Source organism: Triticum aestivum, chromosome 7D, assembly GCF_018294505.1.
Source record: "Triticum aestivum cultivar Chinese Spring chromosome 7D, IWGSC CS RefSeq v2.1, whole genome shotgun sequence".
Taxonomy (NCBI): domain Eukaryota; kingdom Viridiplantae; phylum Streptophyta; class Magnoliopsida; order Poales; family Poaceae; genus Triticum; species Triticum aestivum.
Genome location: NC_057814.1, coordinates 599,686,191 through 599,698,743, shown reverse-complemented (window position 1 = coordinate 599,698,743; position 12,553 = coordinate 599,686,191).

Sequence of the window (12,553 nt, the reverse complement as noted above, 5' to 3'; positions counted from 1 at the left end):
CAGGTCAGATCCGCCGTCCCCCTCTCCCTCTAGTCTTCTAGGTGAAAACCACAACTCTGTTGGGCGGCGGCGGCGCCCTTGGCGCCGCGTCCTTCCTGAAGGCGTCGTTTTTGGGAGCTAGGTGGGTTGGGCTCCTCGGCGAGTGGGTGTGCAGCAGCGGCGGTAGCTGGTGCCCTTTCTGGGTCACTTGCCACTGCTCTTCTCCGTCCGTTCCGGCATCTCTTTCTCTTCGGTGTCCAGTTCATGGGTTTTGGTGGTGCTATGCTCCAGGTGAGCACCCCGTGGCTAGTCGGGTTCGCTCGGTTCCTTCCCAGTTGCAGCCTGCCGGTGTCCTTCCTCCCAGGTTCTAGGGTGAACTTCTTCACTGTCAATGGTTCGGCGCCTTCGAGCCAGCCGAGTAGGCAGGGGCCTTCTTTGGCAGTGGAGCTGGGAGGACATGGCATGTCGGGGCCGCTGGTGATTTGGCGACGGCATGCCCTTCCTCGCCGTCGGAGGTGTTGTTCCTGTGCTGACATTATCCTCCCCTGGCGAGTTGTACGCGTTTGAGGACCTACACATCTCCGAGCTGCGTGTCTCCATGTAGGATCTTTTTTAGCTTGGTGTGTGTGAGGCTTGTGAGCTGCTTTCCAGCGCCTCTGCACCCTGTCGTTTTTATGTTTTCTTGTGTTGGTTTCGAGTTTGTTATCCTGGCCGGTTGATGGCTTTGTTAATTCAAAGCGGACTCTTCTTGAGCCTTCGTCTCAAAAAAAGCTTGCCCAGTTTGACTCGGCCCACGTTTTTTTAGGCAGGCTCAGCCATCGATTAGTACGGTGGATCAGGTAAAAAGGGCATCACTGTCTAAAAAGGCTAAAAAGGTCATCATATCAAGTTTCTTCACGTGGCAATTCAAAATAGCTAGTTTCTACACATACACGTTTTCCTTTTGAGAATCTACCCTTAGACGTTATTTTACGGATCCTACACGTAGACACTGTTTTGCCTCACACACGCACTGAGAATCTGGCCTACATAACTTGGTCAAAAGTAATGTATAAATAGTGAAGAACCAGTGAAATTTCATAGGAGGCAACTGGATAAGTTGGTTACGAAGGTTTTGTGTTTGTGCATGGTTGCGAGTTCGACTCCAGCGTGAGCACCCATTCTTTCTGGCTCGCTCCAGCGAGCGTGAGCGAGCAGCAGTTCAGCCAACCAGACTCGGCCCAGCACCGCCGGCCGTTTTGTTTGGTTTTTCGTTTCTTTTACATGTACGTCTAGGTTTCCAACTAAAACATAGCGTATGTAAAATTATTCAAAACGGGAAGAAACAAAACGAAACCAAACCAAGAATACCTATTCTTTTTAATAATAGGTATAGATGATTTGCGCATACTGCATACCCTCGTTGAGTTCCTCCCCGAGATCGAAGTTGTAGTGCCCCTAGAGCAGGGCACTTCGGTCATTTAACCTTTTGTGGTCACAGATTCCGACGAACACCATGTGCACCGTGATACAATTGAGTATCAGTGCAAACTAGCTTCAACACTGCAAACATGGTGACCACAAGCTGATCTTTTCCTAATGCCTCCCAAATCTAACCTATTATACATAGTTTTCATTTGGCTAGCTCTTAAGATATATTCGTCATATCTTTCTTTAGTCTGGCTGCAAGAACACGTTACATAAACCATGATGGATAGGAGCTATTCTGGCTAGCTTGTCGCTATATACCGTGGTACTAGATGGGAGTTGTTTTGGCTAGTTGGCACCTATAGACCATGGTGGATGAGAACTATATATATGCACACACACCGAAGGTGGGTGAGAAGAAATAAAGGGGACAATAATTCATCAACAAGGAGGATGGTGTGTAGCATTGTAGACGGGTTATTGACTTGCTATACTTAATATTTGGGAAGCACTTATAATTAAGTAACTGATTACTCACACCTCGTCGTCCGCCTCGTTCGGGTGACACGAGTCTCATGGCTCCCCACACACTTTTCTTCCTCAACCTTATCCTCCTGCTATGCCATGTATAAAATATGGCAGTTAAGCTCGGGTGGAGACCCACAACGATTCATCCCTTGATACGCCCTCTTCCCGAGCACCCCTCCTCCCCCAACCCACATAGAGATAGTTCCATGGACCAACTCATAGGTGGAGTTCTAGTTGGAGATCCTAAGCGTCATGGATTTATCTCATGTGTGTGATCTCAAACCCATGCCAACTGAGAGCTTTGATGCAGAGGCAGGCAACACTACAACAATATCGTCATTGCCGCTACTGCAAGGCCTAGTGATGGTGTTGGCCCTACAAGACCATGTCCATATGTGGCTGCAACATCCTCCATGTTGTAGTGGGTGACATCAACATGGTCCATGTTGCAATGGGTGACCAAAGGCCCACACCATGCAAGCTGGTGGTGGCCGCAACATGATCTATATTGTAATGGGTGACCACAACATGGTCCATGTTGCAGTGGGTGACCAAAGACCCACGTGTTACATGGTTACCACACTACATGGTTACCGCACAAGCACAACACGACTGATGTTTCAAAGCCCCGAGTGCAACATGATCCATGTTGCAAATGGCTACGGCTCACACGACGGTAATCAGACGGCTGCCATGGATACCATCCAACAGTACAAAGGCGAGCGATGTGATTCCATTATCACCCGGCCGAAGCGTGGCGCCATCCTTAATATTTTGAAGAAAACGTATGGAAAACCTTAGAATATAAATTATAAGACCCCAAACAGAAGAACATGGTTGACATATATGGGACCATGCCCAATATTTACTTGCAGTACTTCACGGATATTAAAAAGGAAGTTAAAACAAGAAGTTGTTCTTCTAGATCCCAAAAAGTTGCAATATCATGAAGGAGGATATATAATGACCAGACTTGGCCATTGGGGGCATCGACGACATCTTGCTTAAGAATGCGATGAGGTGGACATAATCAGACTCTCCAATCCCAGTGCATAAGTCATACATCTTGTTGTCGAAGTTGGTTGTGGGCGGCGGAGGCTGAACCAAGTGGGGGTGCAAAACGTTTTGGTGTCCAACACCTCCATCTCCTCATTAGTTTCCAGGTCAAACATCTTGGAGGGATGGTTGGCAAAGTCGTAACCTAGGGAGAGGGGGTGTCTTCTCCATCACTACTAGGGAAAGGCCTAGTAGTGGCACGGGTTAAACTGCTAGTAGTAGCGCGGGTATCCGCACGCTTACCCGTGCTACTACTAGCGCGCTACAGCTAACTTGGTAGTAGTAGCGCCAGTAACACCCGACGCTACTACTACATCTGTTAGTACTAGCGGGGGTGCCACCCATGCTACTACTAATTATCTGTAGCGCATGCGTGGGACCCGCACTACTACTATTAATTTTAAAAAAATCATCCGCGTATTTACGTAGCATACAGGTTTCCCGATCTCGTGGGTGCTGTCAATGGCGGCAACGGTTTGATCCAGCGAAGGCAGGGGTCGCCGAAGGCGCGGACGGGCAGCAGCAGACTAGATCCAGTGGCTGCTGCTCGAGAGGGACCGGATCCAGGGCAAATGTGGTGTGGGGCTCCTCTTCGTGGCCAAAGCAGAGAGCTCTTGGTCGTCCATGGCGACAACCTGCATGGGCATGGCCATTGTGAATCCACTCCAATCGAATATTGAATTATCAAATTCTTCAATTCAAATTCAAAGTTTTCAAGATCTTTTAAAATGTGGATTAATCGGACGAGGACAAAGAGAGTCCCATTCTACATGTCAATAGGGAGAGAGAGGGGGAGAGGGACGGGAGAGATAAGGGATTCGGGGGAGAAGATCAGGATTTTAGAGCTGTTAAAAAATCATGTACTTAGGACCACTTAGTAGCAACGCGGGCTTTATACCCCGTGCTACTACTATGTGCCCTAGGTACCCGGACCGTAAAATCGCCCCTGCCGGAGTGACGAGCTCCATGGAGAGGAGTTGCTAGGCTCTCATGCATGAGGTATAAAGTTTGATCAATTGCGTAATGTGATGTTATAATAAAGAAAGGCAGGCATGTAATTTAATTTCTTATTAAGACAAGGCCGGTCATTCTACCATTTCATTATTAGAATAAATTATTTATTTACATTTTGCATAAATGTTAGGATCCAAAACCTCTACGCGGACCAGTTGTCAGAGTCTGGTCTCCCACGTCAAGGGAGAAAGCATAAGCCCGCTGCCCTGTAGGATAACTATTCGAGACTGCTCTATCAAATCATGTTACGGAAATTTGCATACCACATACCCTCCTTGCGTTTCATAGATCAAAGTTGTAGTGTCCCTTAACAGATGGAAGTTGTAGTGTCCCTTCACTTCGGTTGTTTAACATTTTTTGCTCACAGGCTCTGATGAACACAACGTGCACTGTGGTACAACAGAGTAACGATGCAAACTAGATACACCGCCGCGAACTTGGTTGCCACAAGCTGATCTTCTCCTAATGCCTCCCAAATCTAACCTATTTTGTGATAGTGTGTGCGGCACATGTGTAGTTTATATTGTCTCCGCACAATCATAACAATATCATAATTGACGGGAATTGCTTTGAGGAGTAGTGGAGTACCTTACATGGTGGCTAGCTCTCTTGAGGTACATTCCCCATATCTTTCTTTGGTCTAGCTGCAAGAACAGATTATATAAACCATGATGGATAGGAGCTATTCTGGCTGTCTTGTGGCAATAAACTGCGGTAGATGTGACTTGTTTTGGCGAGTTGGCATCTATAAACCATGGTGGCTGAGAACTATATATATGCACGGACATCGAAGGTGGTTCAGAAGAAATAAAGGAGACAATAACTCAACGACAAGGAGGATAGTGTGTAGCATTGTAGATGTGTTATTGACTTGCTATATTAATATTTGGGAAACACTTGTAATTAACCAACGGATTACTCACACCTCGTCGTCTGCCTCGTTCGGGTGACACTTGTCTCATGGCTCCCCACACACTTTTCTTCGTCAATCTTATCCTCCTGCTAGTGTCATGGATTAAATCTGTCAGTTAAGCTCAGGTGGAGACCCACAATGACTCATCTCCTGATGCTCCCTCTTCCCGAGTGCCCCTCCTCACCCAGCCCACATAGAGATCGTTCAATGGACCAACTCATAGGTGGAGTTCCAGTTGGAGACCCTGAGCGCCATGGATTTATGTCATGTGTGTGATCTCGTATCCATGCCAACCGAGAGCTTTAATGCAGAGGCAGCCAGCGCTACAACAATATCGTCGTTGACGCTACTGCGAGGCCTAGTGATGGTGTGGCCTTGCAAGACCATGTCCATATGTGAGCGCAACATGGTCCATGTTGTAATGGATGACCTCAACATGGTCCATGTTGCAATAGGTGACCAAAAGGCCGGCACCATGCAAGTTGGAGGTAGTTGCAATATGATCCATGTTGTAATGGGTGACCACAACATGGTCCATGTTGTAGTGGGTGACCAAAGACCCACGCGTTACATGGTAACCGCACGAGGGCAACACGGCTGATGTTGCAAATGTTGGGGAACGTAGTAATTTCAAAAAATTTCCTACGCACACGCAAGATCATGGTGATGCATAGCAACGAGAGGGGAGAGTGTTGTCCACGTACCCTCGTAGACCGACAGCGGAAGCGTTATCACAACGCGGTTGATGTAGTCGTACGTCTTCACGATCCGACCGATCAAGTACCGAACGTACGACACCTCCGAGTTCTACACACATTCAGCTCGATGACGTCCCTCGAACTCCGATCCAGCCAAGTGTTGAGGGGGAGTTTCGTCACCACGACGGCGTGGTGACGATGATGATGTTCCACCGACGCAGGGCTTCGCCTAAGCTCCGCAACGGTATTTATCGAGGTGTAATATGGTGGAGGGGGGCACCGCACACGGCTAAGAGATCTCAAGGATCAATTGTTGTTTCTCTGGGGTGCCCCCCTGCCCCCGTATATAAAGGAGCAAGGGGGAGGCAGCCGGCCAAGGGGAGAGGCGCGCCATAGGGGGGAGTCCTACTCCCACCGGGAGTAGGACTCCTCCTTTCCTTGTGGGAGTAGGAGAAGGGAAGGGGAAAGGAGAAAGAAGGAAGGGTGCGCCCCCCTTCCCTAGTCCAATTCGGACCAGACCATGGGGAGGGGTGCGGCCACCTTTTGAGGCCTTTCTCTCCTTTCCCGTATGGCCCATTAAGGCCCAATACGAATTCCCGTAACTCTCCGGTACTCCGAAAAATACCCGAATCACTCGGAACCTTTCCGAAGTCCGAATATAGTCGTCCAATATATCGATTTTTACGTCTCGACCATTTAGAGACTCCTCGTCATATCCCCGATCTCATCCGGGACTCCGAACTCCTTCGGTACATCAAAACTCAATAAAACTGTCATCGTAACGTTAAGCGTGCGGACCCTACGGGTTCGAGAACTATGTAGACATGACCGAGACACGTCTCCGGTCAATAACCAATAGCAGGACCTGGATGCCCATATTGGCTCCCACATATTCTACGAAGATCTTTATGGGTCAGACCGCATAACAACATACGTTGTTCCCTTTGTCATCGGTATGTTACTTGCCCGAGATTCGATCGTCGTATCTCGATACCTAGTTCAATCTCGTTACCGGCAAGTCTCTTTACTCGTTCCGTAATACATCATCCCGCAACTAACTCATTAGTCATAATGCTTGCAAGGCTTATAGTGATGTGCGTTACCGAGTGGGCCCAGAGATACCTCTCCGACAATTGGAGTGACAAATCCTAATATCGAAATACGCCAACCCAACAAGTACCTTTGGAGACACCTGTAGAGCACCTTTGTAATCACCCATTTACGTTGTGACGTTTGGTAGCACACAAAGTGTTCCTCCGGTAAACGGGAGTTGCATAATCTCATAGTCATAGGAACATGTATAAGTCATGAAGAAAGCAATAGCAACATACTAAACGATCGAGTGCTAAGCTAACGAAATGGGTCAAGTCAATCACGTCATTCTCCTAATGAGGTGATCTCGTTAATTAAATGACAACTTATGTCTATGGCTAGGAAACATAACCATCTTTGATTAATGTGCGAGTCAAGTAGAGGCATACTAGTGACACTCTGTTTGTCTATATATTCACACATGTATTATGTTTCCGGTTAATACAATTCTAGCATGAATAATAAACATTTATCATGATACAAGGAAATAAATAATACTTTATTATTGCCTCTAGGGCATATTTCCTTTAGTCTCCCATTTGCACTAGAGTCAATAATCTAGATTACACAGTAATGATTCTTACACCCATGGAGCATTGGTGCTGATCATGTTTTGCTCGTGGAAGAGGCTTAGTCAACGGGTCTGCAACATTCAGATCCGTATGTATCTTGCAAATTTCTATGTCTCCCACCCGGATGGAATTGAAGCGTCTTTTGATGTGCTTGGTTCTCTTGTGAAATCTGGATTCCTTTGCCAAGGCAATTGCACCAGTATTGTCACAAAAGATTTTCATAGGAACCAATGCACTAGGTATGACACCTAGATCGGATATGAACTCCTTCATCCAGACTCCTTCATTTGCTGCTTCCGAAGCAGCTATGTACTCCGCTTCACATGTAGATCCCGCCACGACGCTTTGTTTAGAACTGCACCAACTGACAGCTCCACCGTTCAATGTAAATACGTATCCGGTTTGCGATTTAGAATCATCCGGATCAGTGTCAAAGCTTGCATCAACGTAACCATTTACGATGAGCTCTTTGTCACCTCCATATACGAGAAACATATCCTTAGTCCTTTTCAGGTATTTCAGGATGTTCTTGACCGCTGTCCAGTGATCCACTCCTGGATTACTTTGGTACCTTCCTGCTAGACTTATAGCAAGGCATACATCAGGTCTGGTACACAGCATTGCATACATGATAGAGCCTATGGCTGAAGCATAGGGGACATCTTTCATCTTCTCTCTATCTTCTGTAGTGGTCGGGCATTGAGTCTTACTCAACTTCACACCTTGCAACACAGGCAAGAATCCTTTCTTTGCTTGATCCATTTTGAACTTCTTCAAAACTTTGTCAAGGTATGTGCTTTCTGAAAGTCCAATTAAGCGTCTTGATCTATCTCTATAGATCTTGATGCCCAATATATACGCAGCTTCACCGAGGTCTTTCATTGAAAAACTCTTATTCAAGTATCCCTTTATGCTATCCAGAAATTCTATATCATTTCCAATCAGTAATATGTCATCCACATATAATATCAGAAATGCTACAGAGCTCCCACTCACTTTCTTGTAAATACAGGCTTCTCCAAAAGTCTGTATAAAACCAAATGCTTTGATCACACTATCAAAGCGTTTATTCCAACTCCGAGAGGCTTGCACCAGTCCATAAATGGATCGCTGGAGCTTGCACACTTTGTTAGCTCCCTTTGGATCGACAAAACCTTCTGATTGCATCATATACAACTCTTCTTCCAGAAATCCATTCAGGAATGCAGTTTTGACATCCATTTGCCAAATTTCATAATCATAAAATGCGGCAATTGCTAACATGATTCGGACAGACTTAAGCATCGCTACGGGTGAGAAGGTCTCATCGTAGTCAATCCCTTGAACTTGTCGAAAACCTTTCGCAACAAGTCGAGCTTTATAGACAGTAACATTACCATCAGCGTCAGTCTTCTTCTTGAAGATCCATTTATTTTCAATGGCTTGCCGATCATTGGGCAAGTCAACCAAAGTCCATACTTTGTTCTCATACATGGATCCCATCTCAGATTTCATGGCCTCAAGCCATTTTGCGGAATCTGGGCTTACCATCGCTTCTTCATAGTTCGTAGGTTCGTCATGGTCTAGTAACATAACTTCCGGAACAGGATTACCGTACCACTCTGGTGCGGATCTTACTCTGGTTGATCTACGAGGTTCAGTAATAACTTGATCTGAAGTTTCATGATCATCATCATTAACTCCTCACTAATTGGTGTAGGTGTCTCAGAAATAGGTTTCTGTGATGAACTACTTTCCAATAAGGGAGCAGGTATAGTTACCTCATCAAGTTCTACTTTCCTCCCACTCACTTCTTTCGAGAAAAACTCCTTCTCTAGAAAATTTCCGAATTTAGCAACAAAAGTTTTGCCTTCGGATCTGTGATAGAAGGTATACCCAATAGTCTCCTTTGGGTATCCTATGAAGACACATTTCTCTGATTTGGGTTCGAGCTTATCAGGTTGAAGTTTCTTCACATAAGCATCGCAGCCCCAAACTTTAAGAAACGACAACTTTGGTTTCTTGCCAAACCACAATTCATAAGGCGTCGTCTCAACGGATTTTGATGGTGCCCTATTTAACGTGAATGCAGCCGTCTCTAAAGCATAACCCCAAAACGATAGCGGTAAATCAGTAAGAGACATCATAGATCGCACCATATCTAGTAAAGTGCGATTACGACGTTCGGACACACCATTACGCTGTGGTGTTCCGGGTGGCGTGAGTTGCGAAACTATTCCGCATTGTTTCAAATGTAGACCAAACTCGTAACTCAAATATTCTCCTCCACGATTTGATCGTAGAAACTTTATTTTCTTGTTACGATGATTTTCAACTTCACTCTGAAATTCTTTGAACTTTTCAAATGTTTCAGACTTATGTTTCATTAAGTAGATATACCCATATCTGCTTAAATCATCTGTGAAGGTGAGAAAATAACGATATCCGCCACGAGCCTCAACATTCATCGGACCACATACATTTGTATGTATGATTTCCGACAAATCTGTTGCTCTCTCCATAGTTCCGGAGAACGGTGTTTTAGTCATCTTGCCCATGAGGCACGGTTCGCAAGTACCAAGTGATTCATAATCAAGTGGTTCCAAAAGTCCATCAGTATGGAGTTTCTTCATGCGCTTTACACCGATATGACCTAAACGGCAGTGCCACAAATAAGTTGCACTATCATTATCAACTCTGCATCTTTTGGTTTCAATATTATGAATATGTGTATCACTACTATCGAGATTCAACAAAAATAGACCACTCTTCAAGGGTGCATGACCATAAAAGATATTACTCATATAAATAGAACAACCTTTATTCTCTGATTTAAATGAATAACCGTCTCGCATCAAACAAGATCCAGATATAATGTTCATGCTCAACGCTGGCACCAAATAACAATTATTTAGGTCTAAAACTAATCCCGAAGGTAGATGTAGAGGTAGCATGCCGACCGCGATCACATCGACTTTGGAACCATTTCCCACGCGCATCGTCACCTCGTCCTTAGCCAATCTTCGCTTAATCCGTAGCCCCTGTTTTGAGTTGCAAATATTAGCAACAGAACCGGTATCAAATACCCAGGTGCTACTGCGAGCATTAGTAAGGTACACATCAATAACATGTATATCACATATACCTTTGTTCACCTTGCCATCCTTCTTATCCGCCAAATACTTTGGGCAGTTCCGCTTCCAGTGACCAGTTTGCTTGCAGTAGAAGCACTCAGTTTCAGGCTTAGGTCCAGACTTGGGTTTCTTCTCCTGAGCAGCAACTTGTTTGCTGTTCTTCTTGAAGTTCCCTTTGTTCTTCCCTTTACCCTTTTTCTTGAAACAGGTGGTCTTATTGACCATGAACACTTGATGCTCCTTTTTGATTTCTACCTCCGCAGCCTTTAGTATTGCGAAGAGCTCGGGAATTGTCTTACTCATCCCTTGCATATTATAGTTCATCACGAAGCTCTTGTAGCTTGGTGGCAGTGATTGAAGAATTCTGTCAATAACGCTATCATCCGGAAGATTAACTCCCAGTTGAATCAAGTGATTGTTATAACCAGACATTTTGAGTATATGCTCACTGACAGAACTATTCTCTTCCATCTTGCAGCTGAAGAACTTATTGGAGACTTCATATCTCTCAATTCGGGCATTTGCTTGAAATATTAACTTCAACTCCTGGAACATCTCATATGCTCCATGACGTTCAAAACATCGTTGAAGACCCGGTTCTAAGCCGTAAAGCATGGCACACTGAACTATCGAGTAGTCATCAGCTTTGCTCTGCCAGACGTTCATAACATCTGGTGTTGCTCCTGCAGCAGGCCTGGCACCCAGCGGTGCTTCCAGGACGTAATTCTTCTGTGCAATAATGAGGATAATCCTCAAGTTACGGACCCAGTCCGTGTAATTGCTACCATCATCTTTCAACTTTGCTTTCTCAAGAAACGCATTAAAATTCAACGGAACAACAGCACGGGCCATCTATCTACAATTAACATAGACAAGCAAAATACTATCAGGTACTAAGTTCATGATAAATTCAAGTTCAATTAATCATATTACTTAAGAACTCCCACTTAGATAGACATCCCTCTAATCCTCTAAGTGATCACGTGATCCATATCAACTAAACCATGTCCGATCATCACGTGAGATGGAGTAGTTTCAATGGTGAACATCACTATGTTGATCATATCTACTATATGATTCACGCTTGACCTTTCGGTCTCCGTGTTCCGAGGCCATATCTGTTATATGCTAGGCTCGTCAAGTTTAACCTGAGTATTCCGCGTGTGCAACTGTTTTGCACCCGTTGTATTTGAACGTAGAGCCTATCACACCCGATCATCACGTGGTGTCTCAGCACGAAGAACTTTCGCAACGGTGCATACTCAGGGAGAACACTTATACTTTGATAATTTAGTGAAGGATCATCTTATAATGCTACCGTCAAACAAAGCAAGATAAGATGCATAAAGGATTAACATCACATGCAATCAATATAAGTGATATGATATGGCCATCATCATCTTGTGCTTGTGATCTCCATCTCCGAAGCACCGTGCTTGTGATCTCCATCTCCGAAGCACCGTCATGATCACCATCGTCACCGGCGCGACACCTTGATCTCCATCGTAGCATCGTGGTCGTCTCGTCAATCTTATGCCTCTATGACTATCACTACCGCTTAGTGATAAAGTAAAGCATTACATGGCGATTGCATTGCATACAATAAAACGACAACCATATGGCTCCTGCCAGTTGCCGATAACTCGGTTACAAAACATGATCATCTCATACAACAAATTATATCACATCATGTCTTGACCATATCACATCACAACATGCCCTGCAAAAACAAGTTAGACGTCCTCTACTTTGTTGTTGCAAGTTTTACGTGGCTGCTACGGGCTTAGCAAGAACCGTTCTTACCTACGCATCAAAACCACAACGATAGTTTGTCAAGTTGGTGCTGTTTTAACCTTCGCAAGGACCGGGCGTAGCCACACTCGGTTCAACTAAAGTGAGAGAGACAGACACCCGCCAGTCACCTTCAAGCAACGAGTGCTCGCAACGGTGAAACCAGTCTCGCGTAAGCGTACGCGTAATGTCGGTCCGGGCCGCTTCATCTCACAATACCGCTGAACCAAAGTATGACATGCTGGTAAGCAGTATGACTTATATCGCCCACAACTCACTTGTGTTCTACTCGTGCATAGCATCAACGCATAAAACCAGGCTCGGATGCCACTGATGGGGAACGTAGTAATTTCAAAAAATTTCCTACGCACACGCAAGATCATGGTGATG